Consider the following 17,785-nt stretch of genomic DNA (forward strand, 5'->3'; position numbering starts at 1 on the left):
AAAAATATCGATCCCTTTACATTAAGTCTCGTTTTTCGGACTATCACCAACCCTGTAAAATGTGAACACTATTTTCCTTTCCTGGTACATGATGCCTTATTTGTTTCAGAAAAGAAAAACCGACCCCTTAACAATGAAGTCGTGTTTTGCAGGACTATCATTAACCCTATAAAATATGAACACTATTTTTCTTTCCTGGTACAGGATGCCTTGTATCAGAAAAGAAAAATCGACCCTTTAACGAGGGGGGGCAAGGGGTTTAACTGTTATGCTGTTATGGGGCATTTTAATTCTTTGTTATCTGTTATTCTGAAAATATATTTACTGTTAGCTGTTATTGTCTTATTCTTTGTTAGCTGTTATAGGACTATTATCTATTTTGTTATCTGTTATTGTGAGAATCTATTTGCTGTTAACTGTTATTGAAAATTGGAATGTTAGCATTTTGACAGCCAATCTTCCGTAGAAATTGAGAATAACTGAAAATTGTGATTTGAATGGATAAAAGTCTCATTGGCACGCTTACCACATCTTCTTACAATGTATAGCTATTGGGGTCTTTTTACTGGTAATATCGGGTGGCCCTATGCAGAAGAATTTCAGTAACATACATCACATAATCATATAAAATCAATTGGACCTAGGACCATTCCAGTATATATTATTATTATCCTTTGTAATAAATTCCATTGTCTGTGAACATGTAGCATTTTGTACAAATTATAATTCACTTATTACTTGTACAATAACTTATAGTATGGATTTTGTTATAAAAAAAAGTATTGGTACACCCTTTAGATTTTTTTATTCAATGACCACATAATAATCTTTATGTTGTATACATACTATTACACCACTGTCCCTGATTAGGGGAGGATTGGACACCAACATTCTGTATGTGCCTATTTCCAAGTCAGGAGCCTGGATTCAGTGGTTGTAGTTTGTTACTGTGTTATTAAGTGTGTTTTAACTGCTTCACATGGCGAAAATTGAAGCTCAGAAACCATTGATTCAAATACAGATGTGTCTTCAGTATAATTTTTCGACAAATACCCTTTTTAAAATCCTACAGCTTCTCCAATGCTGTACGCAAATTTTCCATATTCTATAATTTCACATAAGATACATGATTGGTGTTTCACTTGGTGTCATCCAAATTTTCACTAGGTCCAATTTCTATTATACTATCAGAATTGTCACTTGAGTCAATGTCTATTATCAGAATAACCATAACTGGCATGCATGTTTCAGTTACATGTCCTGTGTTCACTGATCTTGGTATTTTTGTATTTTATAAGTAAGTTTTATCATGAGGTCATTAATGAGGGGGGATAGGACCTTTATCGGGACTCCGGGATCGGGTGTTTTTAAGCTCGGGATTTCGGGATTGACCCTTTCGGGGTCCGGGAATCCTTTTTACGGATTTCGGGATGTCGGGATTTGCTTTATTTAAATTCGGGACCTCGGGATTTCTTTTTTTCAAGTCCGGGATTTCGGGATCAAGACCCCTCCTATCCCCCCTCATTAATAAATAAAAAAAACATATTGTGCATCAATGTTTTTTTTATTACTTGTAAAGTATATATATTGCTTTCTAGAAAAAAAATCTAAAAATCAAATTGATAATAAAGTGTCACTGGCTGCACTACTTTCAAAAATGAAATAAAAAAACCTAAATCATTAAAAATTGATCTCTCAAATGCCCTAGATTAAAAATATCCCTATATCAAAAACAGAAACTAGTAATTTCGTTCAGAAAAATTCAACATGCATATACTATAACTTATTGTACAAGTTACGGAAAAAAATCAACCAAGGCAGAACTGCCTCAACGAAACGTCTTGTTTACACAAATTACAAATTTTTAGGTCCATACTACAAGTTATATACTAAGATCTAAGAGTCATCTACTGGATTGCTCCTGGACAGATTTATTTTCATATTTCATTTACTGTTATCTGTTATTATCCCTTTTCAATTCCTTGTTATCTGTTTTTCACCAAACCAATTCACTGTTATGCTGTTATGGGGACCCCCCTTGCCCCCCCTCATCATACCATAGAGAGTTTCAAGTTGATTGGTATTCAATCATCAAAACTACCTTGACAAAAAAACTTAACCAGTAGTGGTACAGACGGACGAACTAACGGTCGAACGAATGTACATGAAGACCGAAATTATAAAACCTCTAGATGGGACATAAAACACAGCCGATATCGTACCATGTCTTTCTTGAAAAATCCTGAAAAAATCGGCAACAGACTTAAAAGTTATTGCCCTGAAATGATATTTTTCTAACGAAGTTTTCACTTTATGCAATTACTTAAAATCTACCATGCGCTAAATAAAAATGAGAATTCTAGAATTGATCAGCTGGATTGAAAAATGTCAGATCAAGGCTTACCACCTCTTTTTGGAGTGATAGCCTCTTACATATGTAGGGTTTTTTTAGCAGGTTTTTGTTAGCAAATATCTTGTAAACTATATTAGCTGAATGAAAATCACAATTTGAAAAAAAAATCAACAAACAATTGAACCACTTTTATAATAGAAATGAAAAATAGATTGGACTATCCTTTTTACAGCGAATGACCGTGAGAGCATTCCGGTGTATTGCTATCGCCTAGATTTCCATTACGTAATATTCGTTTTGGGTTTTTAACCGATCTATAAACATGATGAATACGCAGAAATCATCGAGTGCAAAATAACATTCCTTATCGCTTGTTATAAATTCATTTCTTCAATAATACTCACCAAATACTTTTTAAAAAAGAAAAGTTAATAATATCAAACATTTTTGTTATATATATATATATATAATATCTATGCACATGCGGAAGCATATTTCAAGAACGTTTGCAATCGTAAGGAACGATAACTCGGCATGGGAGATTAAACATTTTTTGCGAGAAAATACGAATGCCTTCTCAAATCCAATCTATTAGAAAAATCGAACTATTTATACAGAAGAGTGTCCACCATACACTTGCACTGCTTTATTATTAATATAGTAGAATAGTGTATACTCATTGACTGGGTGTGGGTGGAATAGTAAGTTTATTGTTCCCGAGGTTCAACTATTGGTCTAAGGAGTAGCCTATTGACCGATCCAATAGTTCAACGCCTGAAATTTGAAAAATAGTGAAAATACTGTGTACTTATTTTATATAGAAAATGATAACTAAGGTATAACAAAATGATATACAAATGCATAAAAATTATATAAACATATAAAAATTATATAAACATAATTACAATAATATACAAATCTGAATTTATAATATTTAACAATAAACCGATTTTACTGATTTATATCACTACAATATAAAAGTCATTACGGTGAGGTTGAATTCCCTGTCATTAATTTATCATCCATGCCCTAACTTGTCTCAATTTTTTTTTATATCTGTACATTAACCTCACTTTCAGGTATAGAGAAATGATTTTATTTACTGGAACAAGTGCTTGTCCACAAGAACTTGCGGTAATCCGATGTTCAGTGCATCAGTACCTTGATTGTAATTGCTGCCTCTGTATGTTCGTCGACGGCGTTAACTTTTCAAACCTCTCTGCTCTTTTGAAACGGCTGGAAAGATTCGAACTGAATTCTGAATATTTCGTGGTATTTGATAAAATATATCCAAGGTTCTGATACATCAAGGAACATGGCTGGTGATACTCAATACATATCATAGGAGTCAAACTGCAATTATTGGATAATAAGTATCAATTATAAAGAAAAGTTACAGGCATTTTTTGCCATAACAACGGTTTTTTTTTTTATTATTTCGAAATATAAACCAAGACCACAGAGAATCATAGAAATGCATGCATTGCAATGACTATTTATGAAGTCTCCGGACAATATCGACCACATGGTTGTAAGTTCATCGACAGTTTTAGCTTTGTTTCTCACTTTTGCATTGCGCTAGCCAAGCTTAACCGGAGGAGGGATTGGATCGTTACCCTTGGCGAGCGAAGATGGCACTTCTGGGAGGGGGGGCAAGGGGTTTAACTGTTATGCTGTTATGGGGCATTTTAATTCTTTGTTATCTGTTATTCTGAAAATATATTTACTGTTAGCTGTTATTGTCTTATTCTTTGTTAGCTGTTATAGGACTATTATCTATTTTGTTATATGTTATTGTGAGAATCTATTTGCTGTTAACTGTTATTGAAAATTGGAATGTTAGCATTTTGACAGCCAATCTTCCGTAGAAATTGAAGATAATTGAAAATTGTGATTTGAATGGATAATAGTCTCATTGGCACGCTTACCACATCTTCTTACAATGCATATATATTGGGGGTCTTTCTACTGGTAATATCGGGTGGCCCTGTATTTGCAGAAGAATTTCAGTAACATACATCACATAAACATATTAAAATCAATTGGACCCAGGACCATTCCAGTATATATTATTATTATCCTTTGTAATAAATTCCGTTGTCTGTGAACATGTAGCATTTTGTTCAAATTATAATTCACTTATTACTTGTACAATAACTTATAGTATGGATTCTGTTATAAAAAAAAGGCTTCGGTACACCCTATAGATTTTTTTTATTCAATGACCACATAGAATTAATCTTTATGCTGTACTATTACACCGCTGTCCCTGATTAGGAGAGGATTGGACACCAACTAGCATGCTTAAGTTGACGCAGTTACATTCTGTATGTGCCTATTTCCAAGTCAGGAGCCTGGATTCAGTGGTTGTAGTTTGTTACTGTGTTACTAAGTTTCTCGTTCACTATTTTGTGGATAAATTAGGCAGCTAGTTTTCTCTTTTGAATTGTTTGACATTACTAAGTGGTATGGGTTTGAATTATGTCTTTGGGAATTATACATCTTTTTCTTTTAGCATTTATATTATAAGTGCTACTCCCTCTCTTTTCGATTACATGAAAGAGAACCCTGACCACCATATTTTTAAAAGCTTTTTAATTGCTTCACATGGCGAAAATTGAACCTCAGAAACCATTAATGCAAAAAAATATGTGTCTTCAGTTTAATTTTTCGACAAATACCCTTTTAAAAATCCTACAGCTTCTCCAATGCTGTACCCAAATTTTCCATATTCTATAATTTCACATTAGATGCATGATTGGTGTTGCACTTGGTGTCATCCAAATTTTCACTAGAATTGTCACTTGAGTCAATTTCTATTATCAGAAGAACCATAACAGGCATGTGTGTGTCAGTTACATGTCCTGTCTTCACTGATCTGGGTATTTTTGTATTTTATAAGTAAGTTTTATCATGAGGTCATTAAATACAAAAAATAGATTGTGCATCATTTTTTTTTTTATTACTTGTAAAGTATATATATTGCTTTTCAGAAATAAAAAATCTAAAAATCAAATTGATAATAAAGTGTCACTGGCTGCACTACTTTCAAAAATTAATTAAAAAAACCTAAATCATTAAAAATTGATCCATCAAATGCACAGGCACTTGTCTCAGAAAAAAAAAATTACCTATATACCTTAATATAACAGTTATATTAAGGTATATAGGTAAATTTTTTTTCTGAGACAAGTGCCTGTGATCAAATGCCCTAGATTAAAAATATCCGTGTATCAAAAACAGAAACTAGTAATTTCGTTCAGAAAAATTCAACATCCATACTATTATTGAACTTATTGTACAAGTTACGGAAAAAAATCAACCAAGGCAGAACTGCCTCAACGGCCGAAACGTCTTGTTTACACAAATTACAATTTTCTAGGTCCATACCACAAGTTATATACTAAGATCTAAGAGTCATCTACTGGATTGGTCCTGGACAGATTTATTTTCATATTTCATTTACTGTTATCTGTTATTGTCCCTTTTCAATTCCTTGTTATCTGTTTTTCACCAAATCAATTCACTGTTTTGCTGTTATAGGGACCCCCCTTGCCCCCCTCTTCTGGTATAGACTTGAAAATACTTAATTTCAGTTTTTTCTCATGCCTTCAACATTTTAATAGTTGCAGAATCAGGTTGCACACATATATTCAAATATCATATCTTTTATTTCAATAATTATAAAATCTGCTTTTAATTTAGCATTTTATTTTCCAGAAAGGTATCTTTTTAAAAAAAAAGTAAAAATAAACTCTGAATTTTAAAACTCTCTTTCAAATGATAAAGGGTTGAAAACTGAAGATAAGAAAACAAAATTATTTCAAATATTCTTTATATAAGATACCGGATATGTATCATAACGTTATGGTAACCATTTAATGATCGCGAGATGTCGAGCAAATATTTCATATATCACAACACACCGACCGCGGTAACAGTACCAGTCTGCCAATGTACGAAATGTAAAAACCAAAAAAATGTTCTATGATTCACGACTCTGTACCTGTATAAGATAAAGATAGACTTAATAATATAGAGTAGACAGCAGTAATATTCCAAAATACCATAAAAAGTAATTGCCGGAAGAATAATCTGCATGTATACAAGTTCACCCTCTTCTAAAATGACTTTTGTTTTTACAGCCGCAAGCAGACGACTTCCGTTTGATATTGTATACAACAATTTATTCAAAATAGGTGATTTGTGTTATACGTCACAAGCCTTGCCAGAACAAATACCTTTGTTAATAACCTGGCAACAAAACGATATTACATGTCGTTGAACTGTCAAAAGGATACAAAAATAGATGAAATACAGAAATTTGAGATAATTTATTGTCACGATGTTGCGTGTGTTTGGTGTCAAAGTCGTGAGAGGTGGTTCAATTGAAAAAATGCATTCGTATCTTTTCATGGTGATGGGGAAAAAACTAAAATTTGTAAAGAAAATATCGAGGAAGTGTTAAATCAATAGCCAATAACAATTTGATAAAAAAGTAAATTGGGAATGAAAGTATTATATATATACATATATTTGAAAAAAAATCTTTATGAAAATGAAAGTATTATATATATACATATATCGAAAAAAATCTTTATGAAAATGTACGTTGTATTCCATGAAATACCGGTACTTTACACCTCAGTCATGTAGTCGAATAATTGACAATACAGTAACACCCTCCAAACATTAAAGATGTAGTCCTAAAATATATAGAATGTGTGGAAAATGATTCTTTAGTTATGGACAATCAAACAATTGTGAATAAAAGAAAATTAAATTCTGATACAGAGGTGAACCTTTAGCCATGTTGAGGTCTAAACGAACCTACGAAGGATATAGGCACATTTTTGTTAAACAGTTTACTTTAAAAAAAAAATCCAACTCTGTTTCAGTAATAATGATTGCATTAGTTTTCAATTCTTTACAAATTTTCATATGTTTCGGTCAAAAGACGTATGCGTGTTATTTCCCAGGCAATAAAATAATATTTGCTTGACATTTTCAAGTGATGGATTGATCAAGAAACATAACAAAAATGGTTAATTATACCACATATTATTTCGATCTTCTATCGATTACTTTACGACTAAATTACTGTAACTGGTCACCTTTTCTTGTCATGTGCTGATAAAAAAAAATTACTAATGATATAAACAAAGTATACAGTCAAGTTCACTTTACAATAAAAAAAATCAATTACCAAGTATGATTTAGTTATGTTTATCTAGGGAGTCAGGCAAAGAAACACGTTTACGCACCCTGTCTTTATGTAAGTTGTTTGAACAACATGAAGAGTAACTTTACTGTACACGGAAATGCTCATTTTCTTATCTTCTCTATAATTGCTTGACCAATGTCGCTTAAAAAAATTTCAGGCAAATATTAAATTTACGAAATTTAAGTAAATAACTGGAAATGCAATATCAAGGCAATTGTTTGCATCTGTCTTAAGTCAGGAATCTGATGTTCAGTAGTTGTCGCTTGTTGATGTTGTTAATAAGCGTTTCTCGTTTCTCGTTTAAATATTGATTGAAACGTTGGTTTTCTCGTTTGAATGGTTTTACACTAGTAATTTTTGGGGCCCTTTATAGCTTGCTGTTTGGTGTGAGCCAAGGCTCCGTGGTGAAGACCTATATAATGGTTTGCTTTTATGACTTGGATAGAGAGTTATATCATTGGCAATCATACCACATCTTTTTATATCTATGATTTAGATACCAACACAATAAAGATTAATGATCAGAACTAAACTGCATCTTCTCATCCTGTCATTTAATGATATTCTTCATGATTGGTTGTCACATCTTCTTTTTACATTTTTATATAAGATAGACACGACGAACTATTTATCACGGTAAATTGTTATGTTCCCATCATATTTTGACAGAATGGATTAGATTTCGTTTACGCACATCACGTCGTGCAGTTCAGCCTAATTTATTTCATTTACATGACCAATAATTGATATGTAAACCATTTAAACATTACTTTATTGTTGATGAGTGTACTACGCATCGCAATGGACTGTTGATGAAATTTTGTGTCCACACAGCTATTTACGAATAGTTGAAACTTTGCTCAGTGCTTGGAGCACAAAAATCGTGCTCGAAACATGAAATCCAACATTTTGATTGGTTGCTTTCGAGTTTCGAGTACAAAAAAACGACTCGAAAGTTTTATGACCGCAAGGCCCGGGGTTGAAGTTATACAACTTGGCTCGCGATCAGTGCCTCGGAGCACAAAAATCATGCTCGAAACATGAAATCTAACATTTTGATTGGTTGATTTTGGAGTATGAGTACAAAAAACTGACTACCAATATCAATATATCAACGGAGAAGATTTTTTTTAAAAGATGAATTACACAAAACATGTACTAGTATCTTCTCTTTACTGTCCACTAATCATTTACAATTGCTCATTAGAATAGGCAAGCCCATCCCATGATATAGAAATAACATGGTTGATACGTTGATAGATATACGAACGTGAGGTTCCTATGAGCCCGAATCACTTACTTGGAACATTTATTCCTTCATCATTCAAAAGAAAAAAAACTTCTGATAAATTTAACCTCCGGCTCTGACGGCTCCCCTGTAATCTGAACATTACAACTTGTAGTTTCAAAGATGATTTTCTTTTTTAAATTGCCATATGAAAGTCAAAGATTGCCTCTGGCAGCAATGTTTTAAAACACAGATTATAACCAAAGGAGAATCAATATGGTTAAGGTGAAGTTTGTTAAATGAACCACACACAATGGAAAATATACACTTCATAGGAAGGAGGTATCACCACCACGAAAAGAATTAACACACAAGAGGCGAAAAGATACTATTTGTCTTTAATGTTTGGTTTCTCTTTTCTTTATTTTTTTTTTATTTACGTTTTTACGTAATGAAAAATAAGATGTTCCTTGCTGCATGTGTGTTTTCGAATTATAGTGTCAAAAAACATGTATTCGTTACAAGACCTTAAATATAAAAAAAGAAGATGCGGTATGATTGCCAATGAGACAACTCTCCACAAGAGACCAAAATGACACAGAAATTAACAACATTGGTCACCGTACGGCCTTCAACAATGAGCTAATCTCATACCGCGTAGTCAGCTATAATAGACCCCGAAATGACAATGTAAAACAATTCAAACGAGAAAAACTAACGGCCTTATTTGTGTAAAAAAAAGCATTTATAAGTTCAATGATAGACAAAGTGTATAACCGTTGGTCTCGTACAAATTTAATCATTCGCACTTCGGGCTCGTAAAATCTTTTTTAGCAACTAACGCCTATACATTGTATACATGTATGTCCTTTGCATTTTTGCATGAATCACCATTCGCAACGTTTTATAAATATAGAAGTTTTCAACGAGTTAATGTTTTCATACTGGTCTGTTCATATAAAATTCTGATTTTGTCAATATATCATAATAACTGAAAATAATATCAAGGGAAAACAATAAAAAGATCATTAATACGGTGTAAGATTCAGTTATAGAGCAAGTTAATGTGTGTGAATTCCAGTTATATCTAGACAAATCTGGATAGTTTAGATATATATACATAATATATATATACATGTAGTGTCAAAATATATGCAGGCTATAAACTAAGTTAATGATTGTCTAAAGTTATATTTTATTTGTAATTTTAGGAATTTTGATTAATTGCAGATGTTTGAAATAACATTAATGGTACCAATTGTTCTGCATTAGACGAGCATTTCGTCAACATGGTCAATAAATATTTCTTCAGTGATGCTCGAGTCAAAAATATATATGAAAATCCAAAATTTATTAAAACAAATTGAGAGCTTATAAACAAAAATGGATACAGAGTATTGTTAATTCAGCCGGGCAGGGAATTAAAGCCTTGAGCGAGGGAGATATGTTCCTTATTAAATTTAAAATAATTTTAAAACTTGTGTATCTGCAAATTTTAAAAACATAATATCAGTATTTTCAAGCCAGCACCGAAGAATACTGGTCACTGGACTGGACTAGGCCTATCAGTCATAAATGTCTTTTTAATATTTATTCACAGCTATTTTGCAGAATCGAGAGCATGAAGTGTAGCTCATCGACAGTGAAACTGTTGTGTATTGTGGAAGACCATGTGCTGTATTTTAGCTTCCATGGTGTCCGGTGGTTGTTTTTGGCTTCTATGGCGTTTGGTAAATGCTGTCCCAATCATGTATACCCCTTATTATTTTTTTTACTTAAGAGGCCTTTGTTGCCGATGATTATACTAGCTGACTATATGCGGTATGGGCTTCGTTCCTTGTTGACGGTCGTACGGTGACCTTTATATAGTTGTCAATATCTGTGTCATTTGGTCACTTGTGAGGAGTTGTCTCATGGGCAATCCTACCACATCCACTTTTTGAAAAGTTGTTAAACCAGGGCTGTGACAGGTGCGCTCGGTTCTAATCTTGATTGTCAGTTTTCCTACCGAAGGTCGATGCTTTCTCCGGGCACTCCGGATTTCTCCAGCAATATAAAAAGACTGACCGTCAGAAAGTAGCACAATAGTGCTGAAAGAAGCGTTAAACACCGATCAATAAAGCAATACTATATGTTAATAAGTTTTGAAATCTAAAATATTTATAAAATGGTAATATATCGGCTCTTTTAGAAGCTACTGGCATGGGGTTGGTGAATGAATTGTGATATACAGTTTTATGTGATTAGGTTTGTCAGTAAATTTAACTCGCAAAGTTGGTTGTTCCTCCAGGCTCCTTTCCCCCCACTAAAACGAACCGACATAATTTCATATGTATACTAAGTCGAAACGAACAAGAACAATCAATCAAATGACAATACTTGTAAAAAGACATAAATCTCTTACTTTTCTTTGAAAATCATAGCCGACTCCCGAATGACTGTCCGTTAAACATAGAACTATTAAACTCTGATATTTGTATATTTACTAAGAACAAAATGAGAGAAAAAATCTTTTGAGTTTATTAGATGGTCGCAAAGTTTCCTTTTGTCTTGATAATATGACCTGAACACACACACCGATTTGCTTTTGGGAGTCTTTATAAAAAAAAGTTTGATATAATTCTTATGGGACAACTATCACCAAAATTCAAATAATAGGGTGTAAGCAATTAAAGGCAAACGTATGGGGTTAAACAATGGGAAAAAAATACCGTATAATCGGCTTTAAAAGGATTCGACTTCTGAAATAAAATGGCTAATCTTAAAATTGCTTTTTTTTAAAGGAAAAACTTGAAATCAATCTTACCATTTTTCTTTTATGTTACAAGTAGAACTTAATTACTTTCGAAAAAAAAAAATAAAGGGAAAAAATAAAGTTCAATGTCAATTATTTTTACTAAATCGGCAGAGATTGAAGAAAAAAACATAAGAAAAATAGAAAACAAACTTGACGATGTCATAAAACATAAATAAACAAACAACTTTAAACATCAAAACTTTGATAATTAATGAACATCCATTTATAGTTAAAAGTGATAAAAAGTATAAACATGACTTTTATGTTGAAGGCTGATATTTCATAAAACTGATGTACGAAAAATGGTTTTAAGTTTTAATGCCTTGTATACGGACAATGTGTTTTAAAATGTATTCTCTTGTGCTACGATACTTATAAAATTGAGAACGGGCGATGTATCAAAAATATAAAACCCGATCAAAGAGCAGAAAACAGCTCAAGGCCACCAAGAACATGTTTGGTCTGAGAAATGGATGATTTGAGTCTAGTAATAACAAGTTTACCCACCAGATGCGCTTTACGACAAACTATGTATTTTCATAACCCGTTGGTTTACTGGCAAATTGACAGTAGATTTCTCAAAGATCCGTGTGATTCGAACAATTAAAGACGATTTTTTTAAAGAACCCTACGCATCCATGCAAAAATAAAAAGCAATGTAATATCTGTCTTATTTGATTTACATGCAGCAATGATAATTGATTATTTGTAATATTTGATTAAAAACAATTGAACAAATCAGTATGGATTAGAAAGACAATTTTAGATAAGATTTTTGTCAAAATTGCTCATTTAGCGCAGCTATATTACAATACTTCATACAGTGGAAAAATAACTACACACATTTAAAAACAACTAAAGCAAAAGAACAACGCTTTTATGGAAGTGCGACATCTCAGCGTCGGAGGTACATATTCAACACGCAGCAAACATAGATTTCGAAAAAGCTTCATCGGTGCATAAGTACCCGGATGAGGGATAATCATCACTAAACCGACCGTGCGAGGGCTGTATAGCCAGTCAAGGTCGTTAAAAACTCCCATCATCATCATTATCACCATATATATCATAGTTATTATTTGACTTTGACTATAAAATACTATATAGTTCATTTGTAGATTAATATATGTTCAACAAATAATTTTATTTTTAAATTTAATCATAGAGCTTTGCAATAGATTTCATGCTATAAATAGAACAAAATACAAGATATATTAAGACTTTCTATAAAAACTGTCCGTTTTCCATTAAAATGTCAAATTGTGTTTTGTGTGTTGTAATTTTCCCCTGTCACTCACTCTCACGCTTCAATGGGCCATATAAGGTGAGCGTTGTTGTTCTTAACAGTCATTCGGATCTACAGGCGGCTTATACTATCATTCCGGCAAAAATATCAAAATGAGGACAAAAATTATATTTCTATTGGCTGTTTTAATTGGATGTACATGTAAGTCAAATTTTATAAGATTTTTCTGTCTATCTTTTTTTTTTTTTAAATATTAAAAAAAAATATACCTGTAAAAAAATTGACCGAAAAAGGGTTTATATTGTAATTGAACTTATGCACCAGACTGGTTTTGTTTGAAAGGATAACATTATTTTTTGGTGGAACTTTCTGTGAAAATAGTTATATATGACACAAGTACGAGTTTCTATTTATATATGATATATACTAAGTTTTGTCGAGCCTGCGACTTTTTTCGCAAAAGCGAGACATAGCGATCCTACATTCCGTCGTCGGCGTCGTCCACAAATATTCACTCTGTGGTTAAAGCGTTCTTAAACTATCCTGGATTTGTACCAAACATGGAGAGATAGTATCCAGAATTTTTTTTTTTTTTTTTATTTAAATATCCTGTTTATTCGTATTTTACTTTATATAAATGGACTTATTTTTCTGCCAGTTAACATTACATACAGTCTGAAGTTTAAGTTTTAAAATCATTTATTAGATTCATAACCCTCCTGGATTTTTAACAAAGTTGGACAGAAGCTTCTTACAATTAAAAGATAGTATCTAGAGGAAAATGTAAAAATTATCTTCCTATCATTTGTTCATTTAATAAATTAATGTTTCAACTCTTTTATAAATCTATAGATTTGATTGCATACTGACAGTCTGTATTAATTTTTAAAGCAGAACTTTTTTCATACATTTCAAACATTTTATTTCATTAACTGTAAATCTATTATGTACATTCACCTATCACACTTAAAATCGCAAAAGTAGGCGAGAAACATGGTTCCGCGGAGCCCTTACAACTTTTTTTTATTAAGGAGGCTCGAGGGTATAAAAATTTCAGAAAAAAATCAAACATTTGTTTTTCATTACAAATTTTATTTATTTCCTTTTGTAGTTGTTACTTTATCATATGGTACAAAAATCATTCAAAACAATCAATTCGTGTTGGCCCCAGATGACTTTCAAAATGTATACATCATTGAAAAAGTTCCAAATTATCTCCCTTTGGTGGAAAAATGCCATTTTTTGGCTCTAAAATTGAAATATCTTTTTCAACTCATCGGTGACCTATCTTTTTTAATATAATTTCCATATAAGCTGTACTTAAACTAAATTATTGTAAAATTTTAGCGATTTCTGTAATAAATTTCTTGTTTTTATTTCGATATTACCTTTATTTCTCCTATTACTTCAACAGAAAAAAAACACCTTTACAAAAATGTATGCTTCTTTTGAAGGAAGATTGTGAGAGCAAATGAACGGTGACCCCACTTTTTTATTTTATTTTTCTATTAACTATAAGATAAAGTTCATTTATAGAAAAATATAGAGAAATCCTATATAAATGATTCAGACCCGCGAACCCCCTTAAGTATCGTCGATGATGAGGAGCATCATTTGATTCAAAATTACAAAATAGAAGCATTTAGTTCTTGTAAATACATACTTATGCTATAACATAGAAATGACAAGTAAAAACAAGATTTGCTTTAATTGTGATGTTTGCATTGTATGTTAACATTTTCTTAGTTAGAACAAGATGCTGCTTTTATCTTTGGTGTTTATTGGGAAATACAATATTTTTTTAATGTCTCGCTATTGTCGTCTGCCCTTCAAAACTACAATATATGTTTTGGAGTTTGATAATGACATTCATTTTCACTGACCTAGTACACATTTATGCTAAGGGTCCAGCTGAAGTCCGCCTCTGGGTGTGGTATTTTCTTTCTGTGTTGAAGACCCATTGATGGCCTTCGGCTCTGTTTTGTCACTCTTTGGTCGGGTTGTTGTCTCTTTGACATGTTCCCTATTTCGATTCTAAATTTTATACTTTTGTGAAACATACACTGTAATGTGATTATTATTTCGTTACAGATGCACAGATGAATCCAATGGCATTAATGATGATGAAAGGAGGAGGCGGCTTTTTCGGCAAATTTTTGAACAATCCGTATACTTTATGTAAAATGACCGAAAATGTAAAAGCTGTTCCATGTAGAATGATGCCACAAATGTGTATGATCCAATCAATGAAAACCTATAAATTACCCAATCTCATGAAGTGCAGTCCAATGGGAGTTGGCTGTTGCTTAAAAGACGCACGCTCATTGGCTATGGCTAAAGTTTTCAGCCGTCGTCGTTAATCTTCATGGTAAGTATTGAGATTTATCAAAATAGTTAAGTTCTCTTATTTTTGTCGTACTTCAATCAGACCCGGTTTTTGTATGTCCACTTGCTGTACAAATTTAGTGAGTAAAATTCTAATAATCTTATATTGTATGTTTTTCAATTCTATTTCGCAGTTTATACCTTCACTACATTTTGAGCGAATAAAACGCTCCTTTTAGCTCTTTGGAACTTATACTAAAATCTGGCTCTGCCTAACTAATCGTGTGACAAAACGAAATGTCAGCTTGTTCGATATAAGCGATCATGTATATTATTTAAAACCTTCAAATGAAAGAACATTTGTCAAGTTCTTAAGATCTGGAAGTTGACGATATACAAATAAGAAGAACATTTGATATTCGTGGGTAAAGGGAGAGGAGGATAGATACATAGTATACCTTCTGACGGAATATAAATTTCACCTTTTGTGAGTCTTAATAATGGGGTTTTACACCACATCATATTATTTTCCTGTATTTTGTTAACTTACGAAATATATATATTTTGTCATCTATTTCGAATAAGGTTCTTACAAGACTAGCTAGGATATCCATTTCATTTCCAAAATCTACCTGACACACTCCCCTGACAACAACATTTTTTGCCTCGTCTCTGTCAAAGCTTTCTTCAGAAATCAGTTTCTTATTTTTAGAAAACTGGTGTAATTATGTTTGAATTCTGCTGTTTTTTATGGACTTTCTTGGTGATTTTTTCCACCATACCTTCGTGAAACCTTCATAATAGTGTTCAGTAGAAATATGCTTAATTGGTAATTTACAACAACCAATCACAGATAGTCTCTATATATGTCACTCGAGTCGACATGTTCCCTTCAAATGCAAAATGCTGCGCCCATACATTGAAATTAACATGGTTTATCTGTTACTAAGCTGTAGATTGTGTAATATAGGCGTTTTAACTATATTTTTTTTCCCGTTCAATAATTATTGAAACACTCAGTAAGTTTAAATGAATCGTCATATATGATTAAAAAAAATGAAAAAGACAGTTGACAACTTCTAGTCATTAGTGTCAGATTATTATGAATGTACAAACATTAAGTAATTATTTTTCCAATAATAAATACATGGCTAAGAGAGACATACAGCAGATTTCTACCTCAAGAAAAAAAAACATTGTCAATTGAGACGGAGCCGAGGTTGACAATTTCTCTTAGAGGGGTATCAGTCTTCTCTTCCATCCTCTTAGCTAAGACTTAGTGTTATTTAATTTATTATACCGAATGTTCTGTTATTAAGGTCTTTTTAACAATTTATTTTCTTTTGTCAGTTTTTTTTTTTTATATCAATAAGTATCATTCCAATCTTAACCATTCCGTCAAACTATTGTAATGAATGCTTAAACTAACATTTTTATGTAGGGATAATTGAATAATGTATATCATACGTGTCAATGTCATAAAAATCATTGTATCTTTCTTTTCTTCCCTAGTAATGAACTGTAAAAATCGTTATCGAATTATTACTAGTGTTATGTTATATGTTGGATGCAAATTTAAAATCTATATATATATACGGTCATATATTTGTCAACCCGTAATTGTTTAAGCATAGTGAGGGATCTAGCATTTTAGGTTAGGGGGCTCAAACTTAATTGTTTAGGTAAAATTATCGAAACATTCTTCTAGCTGAGGGCAACCCATGCTTTGCAAATTTTACGGGGGCGCCTGAATCCGTTCCTGTAATTTATTTTTGAAATTTCTCCTTTTTTAACATGTTTTCAATTTAAAATGATCAACTGACATATGTTATGTATGAACAATTGGCATTTATTTCACTCACATTTTTTTGGTGTTTTTTTTGTATTTAGACTAATTTTTTTTTCTTGCAGGAAACTGGAAGTGGAATGATGTCATCATGGTTAGCCGCCTGTAAAAATAGCCATAAACTGTCCATCAAATGAACTATAATCATCGTTTTATTGCATTGTTCTTGAGATAGAGACCAGAAAATCAACATAAAATAAGAATGTCCGAAAATAAAATATCAAAAATCCGTTTTATTATATGTGATTGACAGACTTTACAACAATATGACGAATTTGATTGAAAATCGTTGTAATAAAAATCACGTTTTTCCTGAAGAACATTGATAATTGCAGATTACTTTTGGTGTCAAAGCTAATTTATTTCTCACACCAAACAGTAATATAAGTCAATGATTGGCACATTTTCATTGTGATATTAGTAGCAGAGGTCCGAAAATAGATTCATCAATGATACCCGACTTGTAAATTCAGTATACACATCAAACTCAGTAATCGAAGTACAGTGCTTGAAACAAATCCAGTATTTTGATTGGTTGAATAATTCTAAATCTGAGTACGATATTTTTAATGACCAGACGCACGTTTCGTAAAATCAAGACTCATCAGTGATGCTCGTATCAAAACAGTTTAAGGGTTAAATGAAAACAACAAAATTGAAAAGCATTGGAATAAAAAAAGATCCAAAAAGTTGTGTCAAATCGGGCTAAGTTAATCTACAACGGGTAGACAACCTTAAACACTCATAGCGAAGTGTTAGTCCCATG

At 32.1% G+C, this 17,785-nt stretch overlaps 1 long non-coding RNA gene across 1 annotated transcript; it reads left to right on the forward strand.

Annotated features, from left to right (window-relative positions):
* Positions 1–12,913: 12,913 nt before the first annotated feature.
* Positions 12,914–17,248, forward strand: LOC139525484 (uncharacterized). Its single transcript, XR_011664903.1, has 3 exons — positions 12,914–13,049; positions 14,940–15,216; positions 17,085–17,248. It is a non-coding gene; the product is annotated as an uncharacterized lncRNA (long non-coding RNA).
* Positions 17,249–17,785: the final 537 nt, after the last annotated feature.

Source organism: Mytilus edulis, chromosome 5 (genome assembly GCF_963676685.1).
Source record: "Mytilus edulis chromosome 5, xbMytEdul2.2, whole genome shotgun sequence".
In the NCBI taxonomy this organism is placed as follows: Eukaryota; Metazoa; Mollusca; class Bivalvia; order Mytilida; family Mytilidae; genus Mytilus; species Mytilus edulis.